Source organism: Pipistrellus kuhlii, unplaced genomic scaffold (genome assembly GCF_014108245.1).
Source record: "Pipistrellus kuhlii isolate mPipKuh1 unplaced genomic scaffold, mPipKuh1.p scaffold_m20_p_16, whole genome shotgun sequence".
NCBI lineage: Eukaryota > Metazoa > Chordata > Mammalia > Chiroptera > Vespertilionidae > Pipistrellus > Pipistrellus kuhlii.
Window position 1 is genome coordinate 32,956,755 of NW_023425471.1, and position 19,984 is coordinate 32,976,738.

At 38.2% G+C, this 19,984-nt stretch overlaps 1 long non-coding RNA gene across 1 annotated transcript; it reads left to right on the top strand.

Moving 5' to 3' along the window:
- Positions 1-2,367: 2,367 nt before the first annotated feature.
- Positions 2,368-9,601, top strand: LOC118719924. The gene is made up of 3 exons (XR_004988319.2): positions 2,368-2,514; positions 4,676-4,678; positions 9,591-9,601. It is a non-coding gene; the product is annotated as an uncharacterized LOC118719924 (long non-coding RNA).
- The last annotated feature ends 10,383 nt before the right edge of the window (positions 9,602-19,984 follow it).

Consider the following 19,984-nt stretch of genomic DNA (forward strand, 5'->3'; position numbering starts at 1 on the left):
TCCCCCACACCCTGCAGTTGCCATCCCCTCCTGCATGCAGATCTGCGTTTTCTTCCCTTTTCCATTCCTGCATCTTTTTCTTGTTCCCTTTCTGCATTTCTGTTTCTGCTCTTGTCCTGTCTGCATGAAGGCCTGCCTGCCTATCCCTCTCCTTTTTTATCTCCTCCTATTGTATCTTATCCTACCTACCCCAGGCCTTGCAGCTGCCTGAACATGGGGGCGAGAGGCGGGGAGGATTCAGCCTGCTGATCGGCCATTACATGATGGTATCCTGACTAATTTGCATATTATACTATTATGAGATAGATTATTTTACAGTTCTGGAGGTCAGAATTTATAAAATCATGTCATCAGGGGTATGTTCCTTCTAGAGGCTCTAGCCTAGAGCCTAGGCGTCTTCAAACTACGGCCCGCGGGCCACATGCGGACCGCAGAGGAGTCTGATCCCGGCCTGCCAGGGTTTTTGGGCAGTGAGCGCAGCCGAGGTGTTACAGTAGGAATTAGTAGTTCATATAGTCCGGCCCGCCAGCTCTCTGAGGGACGGTGATCTGGCCCCCACTTTAAAAAGTTTGAGGACCCCTGCTAGGGGAAAATCTGTTTCTGTGCCTTTTCTTGCTTGTTGAGGCCACATGAATTCCTTCACTCATGGCAACTTTCTCTACCATTAAGCCAACAGCAGCATAGCATCTTCAACTCTCACTTCCTATCTCTCTCTCTGCTTCTGTGTGGCCACATATCCTTCCCTGACTTTGATCCTCTTGCCTTTCCATTATAAGTACTCTTATGATGAGATTTGTCTTACGGGAATAATCTACAACAATCTTCCCATCTCATGGTCTTTAATTTGAAAACATATTTAAAGTCCCTTTTACTGAGAGTCCCTTTTATTGGTATACACATATTTTTGAAATGAGGCTGTAGACATCTTGGGAGGCATGCATTATTCTGTCTACCATAAATGACAACCAGCCTGATATTTTAAAGGGCAATTATTTGAGCAGATACCTTACAAATAAAAATGTAGACATGAATGGCCAATAAGCACATGAAAAGATGATAAATCTTTATTCGCTAGGAAAATTCTAAACAAAACCACAATGAATTACCATCATTTACACAATAGAGTGGGAAATATTTAGTCTGAAATTAAACACAAAGTTATGGTGATGATGTATTTCAAATGGAACTCTCACACATTGTTGATGGAATGCAAAATGGTTGAGTCATTTTGGTAAACAGTTTTGCAAAATGCTTATTATATGATTCAGTAATTCTATACTCATACACACACAGAAAAATATTTTGTATTAATTTGAATAGCTGATTCTTTAGCCCATACTGGAAATGGTCATTTGAGGTGTATTCATATACTCTGATACTCTTTAACAATAAAATAAACAAACCACCAATAAGTGTAATATTGAATAGTTAGTAGTCTCAAAAATGTTATACTGAATAGAAATATTAGAAACAAAAGATCATGTGTTGTTGTTTTTTAAAGACTTTTAAAAAATATTTTATTGATTTTTTACAGAGAGGAAGGGAGAGGGATAGAGAGCTAGAAACATCGATGAGAGAGAGACATCAATCAGCTTCCTCCTGCACACTCCTTATTGGGGATGTGCCCACAACCAAGGTACAAGTCCTTGACCAGAATCGAACCTGGGACACTCTATCCGCTGAGCCAAACTGGTTTTGGCAAAAGAACATGTTTTGAATATGAAGTTTTAGGAGCAAAATTATTCTATAGTGATGCAAATATGTTACCTGTAGAGAGGTGGGGACAATTGATTGCAAAGGGCTATAATTGTTTTAGTGTTTACACAAGTGTATATATTTATCAAAATACTAGGGGCCCAGTGCATGAAATTCATGCACGGGGAGGGGGTGTCCTCTTCAGCCCAGCCTGCATGGCCTCCAGCTGGTGGGGGAACATCCCTCTTGCAATCTGGAACTGCTGACTTCTAACCACTCACCTGCCTACCTGCCTGATTGCCCATAACTGCGTCTGCCTGCTAGCCTGATGTGAACCCTAACTTCCCTCCCTGCCTGCGTAATCACCCCTAACTGCCCTCCCTGCCAGCCTGATCTTACCCTCAACTGCCCTATCCTGCCATCTTAGCCTGGTTGCCCTCAACTGCCCTCCCCTGCTGGCCTGATTGCTCCTAACCCATTGTCAGCCTGATCTCATTTCCAACTGCCCTACCCTACCAGCCTGATATCCTCTAACTGCCTCTGCCTCCACCCCCATCACTATGACTTTTTCTGGAAGGAAGTCGGACATTTGGAAGATGGCGGGAAGACTCAGTCTAATTAGCATTTTACCCTTTTAGTAGTATAGATAGATTATATAGGATAGATTGCTTAAAAGGGGGAAACAGTATTTTTCAGCAGGAGAAAATGCTCTTGGCATACAAAAATACATAATCCCTATATCTGGACTGATAGCCAGCCATAAGCACTATACAACCAAACTGGTCATGAAAAAATTGAACTGCTCTCTTACACCTTATAGTACACCAAACAGCTGTTGCCCTTAAAACCCCTCCGCAACCCCCACCTTAGGTTCTGCATTTGCAATTCACCCTGATTAGGTTTAGATTGGTCAGTTTCTATGCCAGTTAACATAAAAAACTCCACCTCCTAGGCAGCCATTGGCTCCTCACACTTAAACCAAATTAGGTTTTGATTGGTGGGTTTCTATGCCAGTCAATATCCAAAGCTCCACCTCCTAGGCAGCCATTGCCTTCTGGCACTTCACCCAGATTTAGTTCTGATTGGCCTGTTTCAATGCCAGTCAGTGTCTTTGGACCTATCTCTGTGCCTGATCAAAGAGGCAGGGCTGATCAGCAGCTCCCAAGGAGGCCAGGAGAAACAGAGGTGCTGCTGTTGGCAAAGCCAAAGCCGAGAGAGAAAGAGAGAGGCAGTGGCTGATCAACAGCTGCCACTGAGGCTGGGATCAGACCCTGCTTCTCTCTCTGCAGGTCTCTCTCTGGGCCTGATTTGAAGCCCCCCTCGGCAGTCAGTACTGGTTCACTGTGCCAGGACTGGCTTCTGACTTCTAGTGTTTGGTGGAGCCTTGGCCATTATGGACCCTTGGTTCTGTGTGTGTGTGTGTGTGTGTGTGTGTGTGTGTGTGTATACATATATATATACACACACACACACACATATTGACTGACACAATTAAAATAGACAAACTATTTTGTATTCTACTTATACTTTAATGAAGTTGAAAAACATAATGGAGAAGCAACAAAGAACAAGAAATTAATAAAACTGAAAGTAAAGAATAATTTTAAAATTTGGGGTTAACTGCAATTTACTCAATTTGTATGCAATATTGAGTATTTCATAACAAGAATGATATTGAGTATAATTCTTGTGTCATGTACATGCCATGTGTCAGACATGTTCTAGTGCTGAATATAGAGTGAGGTATAGCCCTAACTCTCATGGGTCTGTGGAAAATAATAGATTATAAACATCTAAATATAACAATTTTAGAGAGCAATAAGCACTATGAAGAAAATGAAATAAGGTTATAAAATAAGGAGGTACAACATTTAATGATTAACTCTACTGGCTCTGGAGCCATACTGCTTATGTTAAAATTTTGAACTATATTCCAACTCTGCTACTTAGGCAGACCACTTAAATGTTCTCTGCCTCAGTTTCTATATCTGTAAAATTAGAATAATAATAGTAGCTTATTATAAGATGGTTATAAATATTAAATAAACAATATTTAATGATTTACAATAGTATCTAGAATTAGTATGCATGAATTTAAAAGTATCTATCATTATTATTATTATTATTATTATTATTATTATTACATTGTTACTCCTGAGGTGTGATTATGTAAACTGGAGCTATACATGTCTGGGATAAACACAAATTAATAAAGAAGAGAACCAATATGGTGGCATAGGCAAACACCTATACTTGCTGCCTCTCACAACCACATCAAAATTACAACTAAAAGGCAGAACAATTACCACCCAGAACTGTAGGAAAGCTAGCAGAGTGGAAGTTGCACAACTAGAGAGGTGAGAAAAGCACAGTGAGACTGGTAAGAGATGCGGAGGTGAGGAAAGTGCTGGCACCTGAATGTGCTGTTCTTTTAATTGGGAGGGAAAGACAATCTCCCACTTGCTCTGAACTCCAGTTACAGGTGAGATTCTGGGGGATCCAGGTACATATAGGGAAAAACTGGACTGTGTGGCATCGGGAAAGGAACGCAAAGGCGGCTTTCCCTCAGATGTGCACATAGCGATCATTGTTCCTGCAGGCAGGCGATGGACATGGAGACCAGAGGACCTCTCTGGTGCAGGGATGACTGGCAGTCATTGCAGTTTGCTCTGCCCTGGTGATTCCCAGAGATCCCACCTCACCCATTTACAATCCCACCCAAGCTGTGAGCATAGGTTTTTGCATATGAGTGGCCTGCCCTTTCACCTAAAACAAAATAAAACTGGGTCACAGATCACCAGAGATTCCAGAAGAAACCTACTGCCTGTCAGCAGCAGCAACTTGCCTTGCTTCATGGCTGTGCCTCATCTGGGCACTTCCAAACCCCATACAAAGAGGAGGAATATGCAGATGTCTCTGTAGCTCCTCCTGGGTGGCCCCAGACAATGGCTAATCTTGCACCTCCTTGTAGATCCAAGAGCCAGTGTACCCAGTGATCAGTGAGAGACCATACCGAATTACAACTCTTCACATCCATAAGAAACACACTCAAGGGGCAGACTCAGTGAGCACCAAAGCCCACTGAAGCAAGTTCTGCCTCATAATGGTATCTCCTGTGCAACAGATCTTCCGGTATAGATAGAGCTGGTCATCACAGACAATGGGCCTGGAGGTCAATTCCTCCCAGTGATACCAATAGCAATCAATGGTTAACTACAAGACTGTGCAGACAGCCCCCAAAGGGGTGGACCTCAGGTACCTGGGAAGCTGAGCCACTGGGCATTATAGCACACCTACCACATAAAGACACTCTATCAACTCAAGGAGACTTAGCAATTACTCAGTATGTAGAAAGAAACACAGAAAAGCAGCCAAATGCATAGACAAAAAACAAGTCACAAATTAAAGAAATGGATAAAAACAAAATACTGGGAAATGGATGAAAACAAAAACAATACAGAGTTCAAAACCATGCTGATAAGGTTACTCAAGATTCTTCTAGAAACCTCTGAGAAATTTAGTGAGACCCTTAAGGATATGGAAAAGGACCAATCACAAGTATAACTGACTGAAATAAAGAATAATATGCAGAGATTCAATAGCAGACTAGAGGATCCCAAGAATCAAGTCAAATATTTCAAATATGAAGAAGCAAAAAACACCCAACTGGAAAAGAAAAAAGAATCCCAAATATGAAGATAGTGTAAGGAGCCTCTGGGACAACTTCAAGCATACTGACCTCTGAATTATGGGGGTGTCAGAAGAAGAGAGAAAGCAAGATATTAAAAACCTATTTGAAGAAATAATGACATAAAATGTCCTGTATCTGGTGAAAGAAAATACTTACAAGTCCAGGAAGCACAGAGAACCCCAAGCAAGAGGAAACCAAAGAGGATCATTACAAGACATATCATAATTAAAATGTCAAGGACAAAAAACAAAGAGAGAATCTTAAAAGCAGCAAGAGAAATACTGTTAGTTAGCTACAATGGAGTACCCATACAATTGTCACGTGATTTCTCAACAGAAACTATGCAGGCCAAAAGGGATTGGCAAGAAATATACAAAGTTATGAATAGCAAGAAACTACAACCAAGATTACTCTACCCAACAAAGCTATCATTTATAATTGAAAGTCAGATAAAGAGCTTCACAGACAAGAAAAAGCTAAAGGAGTTCATCACCCCCAAACCAGTATTATATGAAATTCTGAAGGGTATTCTCTAAGAAGAGGAAGAAGAAGAAAAAGGTAAAGATAAAAAATTATGAACAACAAAGTGACAACAAATACATATCAATCAACAAGTGAACCCAAAAATCAAATGAATAAAAAACTTGATGAACAGAACAGACTGGTGAATGTAATAGGATCAGGAACATGGAAAGGGAGCAGACTGACAATTCTCAGGGGAAAGAGTTTGGGGGTGTATGGGAAGAGATTGGACAAAGAGCTTACACCTAAGGATGAGGTCAGTGCAGGGTTAGGCCTAGAGTTAAGTGGGAACTGGGTGGAGGGGAGCTATGGGGGAAAAAAGAGGAACATCTATAATAAACTGAACTATAAAATTTTTTTAAAAAGAAATGTCTTCATAAAAGGTTAAAGTGAGGAAATGAAAAGGCAGGCAAAGATGGCAACTGTATGCCAGTTTGGAAAAAAAATGAATGAAGGAGAGGAGTTACCTTTCTATAAAAGAGGACAGTGGACTGCTTTATTTGGCTGCAATATTTTCCCTATTTCTTCTACTGAATCACTTTGTTTATGCTCATTTTTAAGCTTTCCTTTTCAGCATTCTTTTTATGACTTATTCTCACTGTGAATTTGAGTTGTAATATTCTATATTTGGTAGTGCTAGTATAAAAATAAATTGAATTGTATTGTCCCACTTAAGTCTAAATTTAGATAAACAGTTTTTTTCTTGATTTTCCAATATATGTTAAGCATAAAAACTACATTAGTCTTCCATTCATAATTAGTACTTGATTTTTAAAGTAAGTATGAAATGGTAAGAAGATATGCTTCAATTTTAATCTTTTTTTAAAAAAATCACTCCTCTATCTAGTTTTGAGAAAATTAAGCTACATTCAAATATAATAAGCTGAGTATGCTTTTAAAGGAACAAAAGAGCATAACCCTTATGATAACCATTTGATTTTATAGACTACCAAATCAACGGTTTCAAATCAGTCTCTTTTGAATGTATATAAACAAAATTTTATATTTCAGTAGATAATTTTTCATTGATTTGCCTGGAATATAACCAAATGCACAGCTGAAAAGATTATGGAAAATTCAGTAAAGCTATAAAACCTAACAAGTTTACATTCATTTAGAAGAATGACCTTAAGAAATTATTGGAATTGATGAAAACTTAATGCTTTGTTTAATTTGATAATATATTTTATGTTGCTTTTTGCTGCTTTACCATTTTTAAGTAGTGAGATAGGAACAGAGAAGGAATGTGCTAAATCATCATTATAAACAAAAAGTAAGTTTCTGTTTTTATAATCTATTTCAGTGTGTTCTATGTTTTCTTAATAGTCTTTTCAAATAATCATACATTTTGTTAGTGAGTGTAAAATTATGGAGCTTCATTTGCAAACTATTTAAATCAAGACCTCATTAAGCATATGAACTTTAATTTTTCTCTGCATGAAGAGGAAGACATTACATTCCAAAGTAACTTGTCCCCTCCGAATCCAACTGATATTAGCACCTAAAAATTGTACTAGCATTGCCTGAAGAAACAACCCTAGACATATAGGAAAATGCCAATCTTTAAAATAACCAGTTGCTATAGCAAAAAGAACTTTTGTAAATTAAAATCAATACCTTGAGATCCAGCAAGGAATGAATAACTAGTCAATGTGAAAAAATCACAAACAAAAGTAGGGTTAGTACCTCTAAAAATCTTTGAACCAACATTGAGTTGGTTTTGCAATTTAGCCATACATAACCAGTTTACATTGAATAATTACAAATTATAATTTCAGATCTTTAGTCTAAATATTATGATATTTTCTTATCATTATTCTCTTTGTAAATCATGGCAAGAATATCTATTATTACTCATTAGTTCCATCTTAGTGCTTGACATAATGTATTGATAACATGATGGGTGCTTAATCAATTCTTATTATTTTCTATCTGGTAACATTTAATTTATTGTTTTGTTTTGTTTGTTTTTTTAATTTGGTAAGGCATGGTTCACTCTGCTATGGCTAACATAATGTAAAAGGACATTATTCAAGCAATTACTAGAACCAGAAAAGTTAGTGCTCATTGCATTTACAGAACTGTGCTTTTATGTTCCAATCAATTTAATTTTATAATTATGGCAGATTTGTCTAAAGCTCAGCAGAAGCTGTATTTGATAACCACCATGGACAGAACAGAAAGCACCATTGGATTCTGTCACATAAGTGTAAAATTATGAAAACTAAATTCACAGCTCAAAAAAAAATGTTAGCCATAGTTATTTAGATGTGTGTATGCAGTGTCAAACAATAAAAAAAATAGACATCTATGATTCACTATAGTTTAAAAAATTTTGCTTATTAAAAAAAAGTGTTTTATTTCCTAGGTAAGCTTGTAATTGAAACAATTTAAATAATTTTCAGTTACTTGTAATTCCTCCTACAATAGTATACCTGTTCAATAGCACTTTTAGTACTTTGCAATACATAAAGTCTTATTCACAGTTGCATTCTCCTTTCTTGAATTCTATTGTTGAATAATAATTAGTCTTAATTATTCTATTGTTGAATAATAAACTCATAAAATCCTTTCTTGGTGATTGTGTTATTTTAAATTAAATTAAAAGTAGTGCTCGGGGTCTTGTACAGCATCTAGAAGGTTTCAGGAATCTGGAGAAGGGACTGCTATAAATTATTAAAGAGTCTAGAGACAAAACTTAATTTTGGAAGGCATTTTGGGGGGCCAGAAGAGCTTGGCTGTAGGAACCAAGTTCTTTTGTCTCTCTGGACCCCTGACTTTTTATTAACACAAATATCCTATGGCAAAGTAGATATACATCAAAGGCAAGGTTTAGTATACAGAATCTATTCTCTGATTGTGGGAACTGCCTATGGCTGTTCAGGTGTTTGGCCAGTAGGAGGCAATAACATGTAGATTGGAAATGCCCTCAGCTGTCTGGAAGCAAGCAATCATTTATGCAAATCTTTCAGTGTGGGAAAATGCTCTTAGCCATTTCCAGTAGGCAATCCACAAGGTTCCATTAACCTTTTGCTGAAACTTCTTGTATTTATGACTTGTTGGAATGAGCTTCTGGCAATTAGTTTCTGTTTGTTTGTTTGTTTTGTTTTGTGTTTTTACCCAAGAAAAAATAAAAATGCTAATGTGAAGCACTACAAAGTATAACCCAATGTTAAGTAGTTAAAGTTAAAGCTCACAGTTTGGATCAATAAGCTATAAATAGTTGTATTTTTCAGAAATCATTTAGTACATGTTTAGTGGGTTAATAGTTTTATATTTTATTTTCATATCAATAACACCAATGTAACCTTTTAGCAAAATGTATAGGTATTTTACCAACTAATTAAAACTAAATTTAAAAGGTATCTTGATAAATATTCTATTTATGAAATGTAAATTCAAAGAGAAAAAAAATGCATACAAAAATGGTTCTTGATACTTCCTCTTTTTAAAATTTTGTTCTCTTACTTAAACATGCCATGTGACTGCATCTGCAAGTGAATAATTCAGAAAAGAAGTAGATGTCATCTATTTCTCTACTTATATGCAATACAAAATAAAATATACATACATCCAAGACAGGTGTGGCTCAATGGATAGAGCATCAGCTTGGGGACTGAAAGGTCCTGGGTTCGATTCCAGTCAAGGGCATGTACCTTGGCTGCGGGCATATCCCCAGTAGGGGGTGTGCAAGAGGCAGCTGATCTATGTCTATCTCTCATCGATGTTTCTAACTCTCTATCCCTCTCCCTCCCTCTCTGTACAAAACCAATAAAATATATTTAAAAAATTTAAAATAATAAAATATACATACATGTTCTGGTTATCAACTATGAATAAATGATTAAACATTATACTGTGAGTTCTTCTTTCTCAATTAAAACACGTCCATTTAGCAGACATTTATCACTCTGGAATGCTTAAGACACAAAACTGACTAAGGTTTGTGCTTCAGAAATCATACAATATAATAGGAACTAACTATATGCTATGTGGTAAGTACTATAAGAAAGACATGACAAATTGCTATGGGAGAACTAAAAATGAAAGAAATAACTGCAGAAAAATCTGGAGGACATGATATAAACTCAATATTGAGACAAGTAGGATTTTTTTATTGGCTAGAAAGAGAAGAAAGGACATTTTATACAAGTGCAATGGCATAAAAATATAAAAGGGAGGGCATATTCAAAGAAATTCATTCCAGCTGGAATTTAATTTACGTGACAGGAAAAATGAGAGACTTTGAGAAAGGAAATCCTACCTAATAAAGAGGAAATATGCTAATTGACCACCATGCCCTCACAAATGTGGTGGTTCCCAGATTCAATGAGGAGGTAATATGTTAATTTACTGCCATGCCATCAAAGATGGCTGTGCCCAAAACCACAAGATGGTGGTGCCTAGTCTCCTCAGTCCCCCAGCTGCCCAGGGCGGGCACAAAAAACAGGAAAGCCTTGGATGTCAGTTGCCCAGCTGCTTAGGGCCAGCTCGAGGCATAGGCAAGCCTCTGATGGTGGCTGCCCAGCTTCCTAGGGCTGCCCAAGGCTCAGGTATCCAGGGCCAGCCAAGCCTTGTGCTGCTGGCAGTTTGATATCCCCCTAGGGCTCCTGGGCTGCTAGAGAGATGTCTCACTGCCAACTTTGGCTTGATCCCCCGGGGAGCGTGCCTAAAGCTGGCAGGTGGACACACCCCCTAAAGCTGGCAGGGACTCAGACTGCAATAGGGCACAGGCTGGGTGAGGGATTCTCTTGGATGCATAGATTTTCATGCACCAGGCCTTTAGTAGGGCTATAGGTAAGTTGGCATTGTTCACATTGTGAAGGACTATGTATGCTATATAAAAGACTTTGGACTATATACACTAGGCAGTTAGTGGTCATTGCCATGAGAAGGCAGCTAAGCTACAGGATCAAAATTATTTAGAAAGATAACTTTGTTATAAGTGTAAAGAATTTCTTGGTGGCATTATTTAGACAGGAGTAAGGGAACCCTCCATGAATCTGTTGAATAGAGCAAGACACATGGTAGGAGATAAAATAAGATTGTGACAATGGAAATGGAATATGGGTTGAAGCCTCATGATATACATTATAGATAAACTAAAATGCATCATAGAACAGCTTGGATGTAAGGACTAAAAGAAATAAAGGAGTATAAGATTAAGCCAAAATTTTTTAGCTAGTACAACTTTGTAGAATGCTGTAAAGTATATAATTGTAAAAGGAAGTTAAAGTGGGTTAAGGAAAGGAAGTATAAATGATAGTCTTTTGGTGATATGCTGATTGGAAGTAGGGTATTAAAAATATAGAGCAGGAACTCAGAATGAAATTGGGAAGTGTGAATTTTGCAGTCATAAATTACCTAAAACTTATGTCATTATATGCAATACCTATGAACACAGACAATAGGGTGGTGAATGCCTGGAGCGGGGTGGGAAGTGGATGGAGGGGGCATTTGGGGAGACTCGGGGGGGGGGGACATCTGTAATACTCTCAACAATAAACATTTATAAATAAATAACCTAAAAATGATAGTTCTGTAATGACTACTTGTCCCGACCCGCGGGACAACAACGGGGGGCACGCAGGAACCACCTAAGAGAATGAATCAAACAAGGAACGCGGAAAGAATGGAGGCAAGACAAGGTTCTGATCAAGCCTCAGTTTTATTCTCTGAAATGGCTGTATTTATACAGCAGAGACAAAGGGGGGCAGGGCCGCCCATGCAGGGGGGTCTTTGGTATGGCAACACAGGATTGACTAATTGCCAGAGGCGGTGTGACATTCCAAGGTGCAATATTCAAAGGCTGGGCTATCTAGGGGGGGGAGGATCAGGAAGGGGAAGAGGCAGGAAGACAGGAGATGCTAAACCCCAGGTTAATCTTATCTTCTGGCCAAGCCCTCAGGGCACCACACAACCTCTGCTAGAAGGAACTTAATTCTATTTCCTTAACACTGAGTTGCTTGCCTCAACTCTGCTAGCTCCCAACATCTCCTCCCTTTGTCTTAATTGAAGGTGGGCCTTAACCGATTGGGGGAGTAGTGACCTGGTTCCTCCCGTGGGCTTCCCAGGCCCACCAGTGTTAGTGGCTCTTGGTATCTTTTGGGGAGGAGAGGCAGAGCCGATTGGATTTGTATTGATACCAACCTCTATGCAAACCAGGTATGCTCACAGGGAAATCCAGAGGGGGTCGAAATTTTCCCGTGACCTTCCCTTGGGAAGAGGGGGTCGGAAAATTTTTTGGACCTTCCCTTGCAATGCTTTGCTCTGCACCCATATCGGTACCCATACCTTTCTCCTTAGTGGGGAGTAGGTAAGCATTCCTCTGGTCATCATGCTGTCCCCGCAGGGAGGGAGCGATGGTAAAGTAAAGTTCAAAATCTTGCTCATGATCAGCTACGGCTAAACGGTGGTAATGTATCTGGATGGGTTTGGCCAAGATGCTGTTGTTTTACAAAATCTGTTAACCTCTGAAAAGCCCAGGGGCCAAAGGATAGGATTAATAAGAAGCCTATGAGGGGGCCCAGGATGGGGAGAAGGTAGGGGAGAAGTCCGTTTAGTCCGCTCCAGAGAGGGTTCTAGGGCTAAGCATATCCCTCCCTGCTCTGCTCTGAGTAAGTCTAACCTTCTCCTATTTTGTCTAAGGAGTAAATTTGGTCTTGGAGATCATTAATGATACTAGAGAGAGCTTGGACATCATTGATTACTTGATTAGATAACTTAGTATAAGAATGTACAACCACTCCTAGCCCCGCATTATTACTGAATCTGATAAAACTCTTCTGGTTTATGCTTCCTTCCACCTAGCTGCCTCGGTGGAGGCTATTGTACAGGAGGCCTGATGCCTTTCGCCTGCTGTACGATCTTCTGCATCACAATTTAAAAATTTTTAAAGTATAAAAAGTATGACTGAGCTTCTCTTGAGATGACACATAATATCTGTCTCCTCCTTTTTTGTTTTTAAAATGATCGTAAGACTACGAATAGCTCTTTCTACCATTGAGTGATATCTATTTGACCAGATTTGATTAGGTTTAAGTCCTCTGGGATTTATTCCTAAGGTTGGTATAGGAAGTTGGATAATATACTGAGGACATTGTTTCTAATAAAATATGGAAATTGCCATTCTCAAATAACATTTTAGAGACTGAAAGTTAAATGAAAAGTTCCTCTAAATTAATGTGCCTTATAGTAGCTGTTTTAATAATTTTTGCTATATTTACCATATAAGTACTATTACTATAGATTGATGTGCTTTGTAGTAAAATCTGTTAAGGTATAAGTAAGAGCTTGTATTTCTATTGAAATATAAGAGGTTTGAAGGACCTTTGCTCCTCTGCTGTAGTATATCTAGCCTGTCTAGAACTGGATCTATCTGTAAAAATGGTTAATACCTGAGATAAAAAATTTCTTTTACTGTGGTAGTTAATACTATTCCTTGTGTTAGATATAAATTAAGCCCCTAAGCTAGGGTTCCCGGTAGAATAAAAAATATTAAGTATTTTGACTTCTATGTAGAAGGGTGTGTACACCGATCTTCCTTGCCCTTGGTCCTGGGCAACCTGTAGGAATGCACAGGTGCTGATTGCTATCATGGCAAAGTATCTTTACTTTAAAAATAAAGCAAATTTACTTTTGAATTCATAAGCCACAAATGTTGCCTTGCCTTTAGCTTGATTAAAATGTAGGCGGCATATACAGTTAGGATTCAATTATTTATAAAACATTGGCTTCTCATGTAACTTAATTTATATGACATTGATTATATTGTAAAAGCTAATTTATAAAGTAACTTAAGTAGGTATTTTTAGTTTAAAAAAATAATGGCAAAGATTTTATTGGTCTGATCCAAAAGCATGGCTTTTGTCTTTCTTGAAATTTTATTGCTGTTGAAAAATTTGGCTATATTTAAGAAATATATTGTTCTTGCCTTTCCCACAGGTGAAAACCTTCATAATATTTAATATATACCTATTAATTTATTTGATAAGGCTTTCCATGCAATTTTAAGTATATTAGATCTGTTTTAAAAAGTTTTCCTATAAGAAGAGAGAATAAATCTCTTGTATTACTCCAGGCCCTTGGAGCTTTCCTAGAATCATCTCTGTTAAGGCCTTGAAATTTTAACATGGAAAAAACCATCAAGTAAATATCTATATATGATTTAAATATTTTTAATACCTACTATTATCTTAGGACAATTAGATTTAGACTAGTTTTTGTATAGAAAAATTTTTGGTGGAGATCACAGAATCAATTCTCTTTCTAATTAGATCAATAATAAGCAACTTATTTTGAATTTCTAATTATTCTTAAAAATAAGTTTTTATGCTTTAAGTATTTAATCACTACAATTCTACAATTTCTCCTAATTTAATTTGAACTTTGAATTTTTAAAACTGGCAAGTCAAATATATTTAGTAGTTCTTAGATTAATAACACTTTTATGTTAATCAGCTTAACAATAACCCACAACCTTCAGACCAACTAACACTTTACATTTCTAAGAAAAATACAAGACATAATCAATAGATTCAATTCTGTCCTCTAGGTTTTTTATGAGGCAAATTTGAACTTTAATTTTTATTTGCCAGTGGCTCTGGGACACATTCTTTAAGCTGGCTACTGGCAGGACACTATCTTAACTGTCTGCTGGGGGAAGGGCCTTTACCCTTTCCTCCCTCAACAAAGGATGTAGCCAGTTACCTGGACACTTAGATCTTTAAAGTATTTACTTTGGATAAATTCTATGACAGAGACAAATTTACTTATTTTCTTGAAGGCCTTAAAAGTTAACTTTTTAAAAAGGTTCACTAGCATTTTGAAAACTATTTCTTATTATGGAAATGCACATCTTGTTGCTAGAATTAGCTTGAATTTCTTTCAAGAAGATTTTTTTGCTGTTTTTCTCAGGAAAAAGAATCAGTTCTGGGTTTTTCATTTCTGTAGCTCTTGTAAAGAGTTAAGGCCAGTTCAAGACTTATCTAATATCCAAAATCGGACGAGCGCGCATTTAGTCTTATACTAGCTTACTCCTTACACGTGCACAGATATCCCAGACTCATTTCTAAATTTTTAAAGCTTTTTTATGGCGAGAAAGGAAATTTTTAATTTAGTATACTAGGAGAGCGGGCTTCTATATTGGATCGCCCCATGTCTCTTCCTTCCCCCATATTCTGCTTACTTCAGGGGAAGCATCAGCAACAGATCTGGCTGAATTTCTTTTCATGCTTAAAAGATAGACAGATCTCAATTTCTTTCTTCCTTTTTGGCTTTCTGAAATAATAATTAATACCCAATTTGGTCAAGATTTGCATTTCCCTGTGAGTTTTCTTATAATTTTTAAACAAGGCGATAGTTTCAGCAGTGGAGTTCCACTTATTACAGATTTTAAATTCCATACATATACTAAGATTCTAATTTCAACAAAAAATATTATTTTGTGATCACATAAACATATAGACTTCAACATTCACTCTAAAGGGCACTTTCATTTCTAAGATCCTTTTTTTTCTATCCTTAATTCCTCATGCCTGAGGGGACTCCCTGAGCCCTTTTTCTAAGATTCTTTTTTCTTAACCCTTACTCCTCGCGTTCTGAGGGAAATCTTGACACCGTCAAGGAACATTTCATGACAACTCAAATTCCCCATTATTGGTCGATTGGATGGCTCTCTAAGAGGATCCTTCTCCACGTAAGCCTCCGGGACGTATAAACCCCGTGCCAGGTCAGCTTGAATTTTCTCGTCAACCCAGGAATTCAGGCGGAATTACTCTCTTTTCGACTCTACCCTTTACTCCCTTGCTTGCGTGAAACGGTCGGTAGGTATAATCCGCCTACACGGATCCTCACAGACAGGGAGACCCCGTTTGCCCTCCTCAGGCGCGCAGGTCTCCCGTGGTTGAGTCTGTGGGGTGAACGACTTTTTGTTCAAAGCAAGCTCAAGGTTTTAAGAGTAGATCTAATTGGAGAGGATTCTCACCAAGAAAACCGGGAGGCGGTACTAGTTCAAGTGAATCGGAGTTCTCACAGCCAAAGACGGGTACCTTTCACTCTTCCCCGGATCGGCAAGTGAGTGCTTATTAGTGGACAGGAAGAAATCAACCAAGAGAACCAATAATAACAATCGAGCAAAAAAAGGGGTGAAATGTTCTGAAATCTTGTTTGAAAAATCGTCTACCTACCTTTACTCCGATCTGTCTCACGGCGGGTGGACCGTGGCGATCCAGTGCTGAGTCTTCACTCGCGGGTCCTCGCGGCGACTCTGGGGGGTGCCTGGCCAGGGCTTCTCCGGTAGACGTTCTCGCCTGAGATTCTCAGAAGTACCCCGAGTTGGGCGCCATTTTGTCCCGACCCGCGGGACAACAACGGGGGGCACGCAGGAACCACCTAAGAGAATGAATCAAACAAGGAACGCGGAAAGAATGGAGGCAAGACAAGGTTCTGATCAAGCCTCAGTTTTATTCTCTGAAATGGCTGTATTTATACAGCAGAGACAAAGGGGGGCAGGGCCGCCCATGCAGGGGGGTCTTTGGTATGGCAACACAGGATTGACTAATTGCCAGAGGCGGTGTGACATTCCAAGGTGCAATATTCAAAGGCTGGGCTATCTAGGGGGGGGAGGATCAGGAAGGGGAAGAGGCAGGAAGACAGGAGATGCTAAACCCCAGGTTAATCTTATCTTCTGGCCAAGCCCTCAGGGCACCACACAACCTCTGCTAGAAGGAACTTAATTCTATTTCCTTAACACTGAGTTGCTTGCCTCAACTCTGCTAGCTCCCAACAACTACTGGAATCCTTAATTTCCTTGTGAATTGTATTTTTTTGGGTAGTTAATATGTCAAATGTTTTAAGTAAATCTTTTTTCTGAGTTTATAATATGGAATTATAGAACATAATCATACATGTACCAATGGCAATTTCCTACATTTTTTAATGTTAGTTGAGAATTTTTAAAAATGTGTGTTTGTTTTTTTATTGATTTAAAAGAGAAGAAGGGAGGGGGAGAGAGGGATAGAAACATCAATGACAAGAAAGAATCACTGATCAGCTATCTTCTGTATGCCCCCTACTGAATATTGAGCCCACAAATGGGGTGTGTTCCCTAAGTGGGAATTGAATCATGACCTCTTGGTTCATGGGTTGATACTCAAACATTGAACCACACCATCCAGGCAAATACTTTTTTTTAACATAAATTGACATTAAATTTTGTCAAATGCTTTTCTGCATCTATTGAAATGATCATATAATTGTATCCTTAATTTTTAATATAGTGTATGACACTGATTGGTTTGCAAATGTTAAATCATCTTTGCATACCTAGAATAATTCCATTTGATCATGGGGTATGATTTCTTTAATGTATTATTGAATCAATTTGCTAATATACTTTGAGGATTTTTTCATCTATGTTCATCAGGGATATAAACTTGTAATTTTCTTTTCTTGTAGTGTCCTTGTCTGATTTCGGTGTTAGGGTAATGTTGACCTCATAAAATGAGTTTGGAAATGTTCCCTACTCTTTTATTTTTTGGAAGAAATTACAAAGTGTTAATTGTGGGGGGGCTGTTTCTCTGTTTTCCACAACCTGCGCGGAAAACGACAGGTTCCTGAGTGGAGGAGCTGGAGGTTAAGAAATTAAAGAAAAACAGAGACCAGAGGCAGATATAGAGACAAGCTGGGACCTGGGTGGGGGGCTGTCACTGATGGAGAGACAGTCAACAATCACCACAGACAACACAACTCATTTATTTATTTTCAAAAGAATAAAGGGAGGATTCCCTGAGAAGCTTAGAATCAAAGGAGTTTTGGGTGTACCTAGGTCCTATTCATTCCCGAATTCCTGGGATTTAGCATATGTAGACCTGGGTAAGTCAAGGTCCTATTTGTTCCTCATTCCAATCACATGGATAAAGATAAAAAATCTGTTCGATAATATCTCTCATCCGTGGGGTGGGGTGGGGGGACATGTTCCTAGGGTGTGGCTTAGTCAAGCCTTGAGTACAGCTGATGATAATTAAAGGTCATCCTTTAGCATTCCTAGGTGGCCCTCTACAGTTAATTCTTTAAATATTTTATAGAATTCACCCATGAAGCTATCTAGTCCTGGTCTTTGTGTTAGAATTCAACCGCCTTACTAGTAATTTGTATATTCAGGTTTTCTATTTCTTCATGATCCAGTCTTTGTAGGTAATAAGAGACTTCAATGTCCTAATTTCATCAATGGATAAATCATTCAGACAAAATCAATATGAAAACATTGAACTTAAACTACACATCAAATAAGATGAACTTAACAGGTAATGAACATTCTATTCAAAAGCAGCAGAATATACTTTCTTCTCCAGCACAAACTGGACACATTTTGAAATAGATCATAGGCCACAAAACAAGTCAATAATTTTAATTTGAAATCTTATCAAACTTCTTTTCCAACCACAATGATATAACTGCTTTGTACACCATAAGCCTCTATAGATGCAAGCAGTGGACCTTCCCCACATACCAAGCATGTCTATAGCTGCAAACCTCGCATATCAACTCTGGTTGCCCAATTTAAAGTCAAACTTATTAGTGACATCTGTGGGTTTCTAATGAAAATTATGGTATCTTAAATATTCCAGTGCAAATGGAAGAAATAGGGATGATTTCCATTTTGGACGAGTGGCAGTTAACTGGTGAAAATAGTAAAGAAATATAAGAGGGGAAAAAACACACACTAAAAATTCAAAAATATGTGGAGATTAAAAAACTTGCTACAAAACAACCAATGAGGTAAAGAGGAAATAAAAAGAGAAATAAAAATTATATTGAGATAAATGAAAATAAAAATACAAGATGAAGCAAAAAAAAAAAAAATAGGTGCTAAGAGGGAAGGTCATAGTGATTAATGCCTACACTAAAAATAAAGAGCTCAAATAAAAAAACCTAACTTTATAGCTCAAGGAATTAGGAGATAAACGAAGACCAAAGTTAGCACAAGAAAGATAATAATAAAGATCATGGTGTAGATAAATGAAATAGTGACTAAAAAGACTGCCAATAAATTTGAAACTGAAATATGGTAGCAAACATACTTGTGTTAAAACTGCTGTTTGAATTTTAACCCTGCTATTCTGGCTTTCTTTTTTTAAATCAATCTTTATTGTTCATATTATTACAAAGGTTCCTCATTTCTTCCCCCCTCCACCAGGTTCCCACCTCACCCTCCACCCCCTCCCAACCCCCATTTTCCTCATCCATAGGTGCACAGTTTATGTTCAGTCTCTTCCTGAATCCACCACTCCCCCTTTCCCTGAAAACTGTCAGTCCACTCCCCCTCCTGTATCTCCGACTCTACTACAATCAACAGCTAATATTGTTCATCAGGTTTTTCAATCTCCTTTGTTGTTGTTGTTTTTTTAATTAATAAACTTTTACACTTCTAAGAATAAATTTTAAAATCTAATAATTTTAAACCTTGTTTTTTTCTGCCCTGGAAATTGAGAAGCAAACTTGTTTACATGTAAACTTGCCCTAAGGTTATCAAAAGGTGTAGCCATTCAAACGTAAATGAACACATTGTTTAAAGATAGCTGCTGGTTGGAATTGGATTACCTGTTCTGGGTGGGAAGGGCTTGTCCTCCCCTTTCTCCATTAAAATTAAGGTGTTAGCTTTAAAACCTCTTTTTGGCAAGAGACCTTAAACTTTCAGAAATTTAAGTTTTTCAGATAGTAATTCAGTTACTTAGCATTTTCTCAAATCAATAATACCTCCACATGCCCAAGGATACACTTCACACAAAAGACATTTCCAAATAGATCAACCAACCTCATCCAGACCCCACACAAGGCACTCACAGATCAACACCCCAGCGCTATACTAACTCAACACATCCAGATCTAAGCTTTCATCACTTGATTCAGCAGACCCTCAAGTTCCCCCAAAAGTTTCCAGCCATGTCTGAGAGGCAGCCCTGGGGTGTGGGCAGGTGAGGAAAAAGCTGTTCCGGGCCTGAATGCTCTGGGCCTGGCCTCTGTTGCTCTGGTCCGCTCCACAACCAGCTGATCCGGGTCTGGCCACTGCCGCTC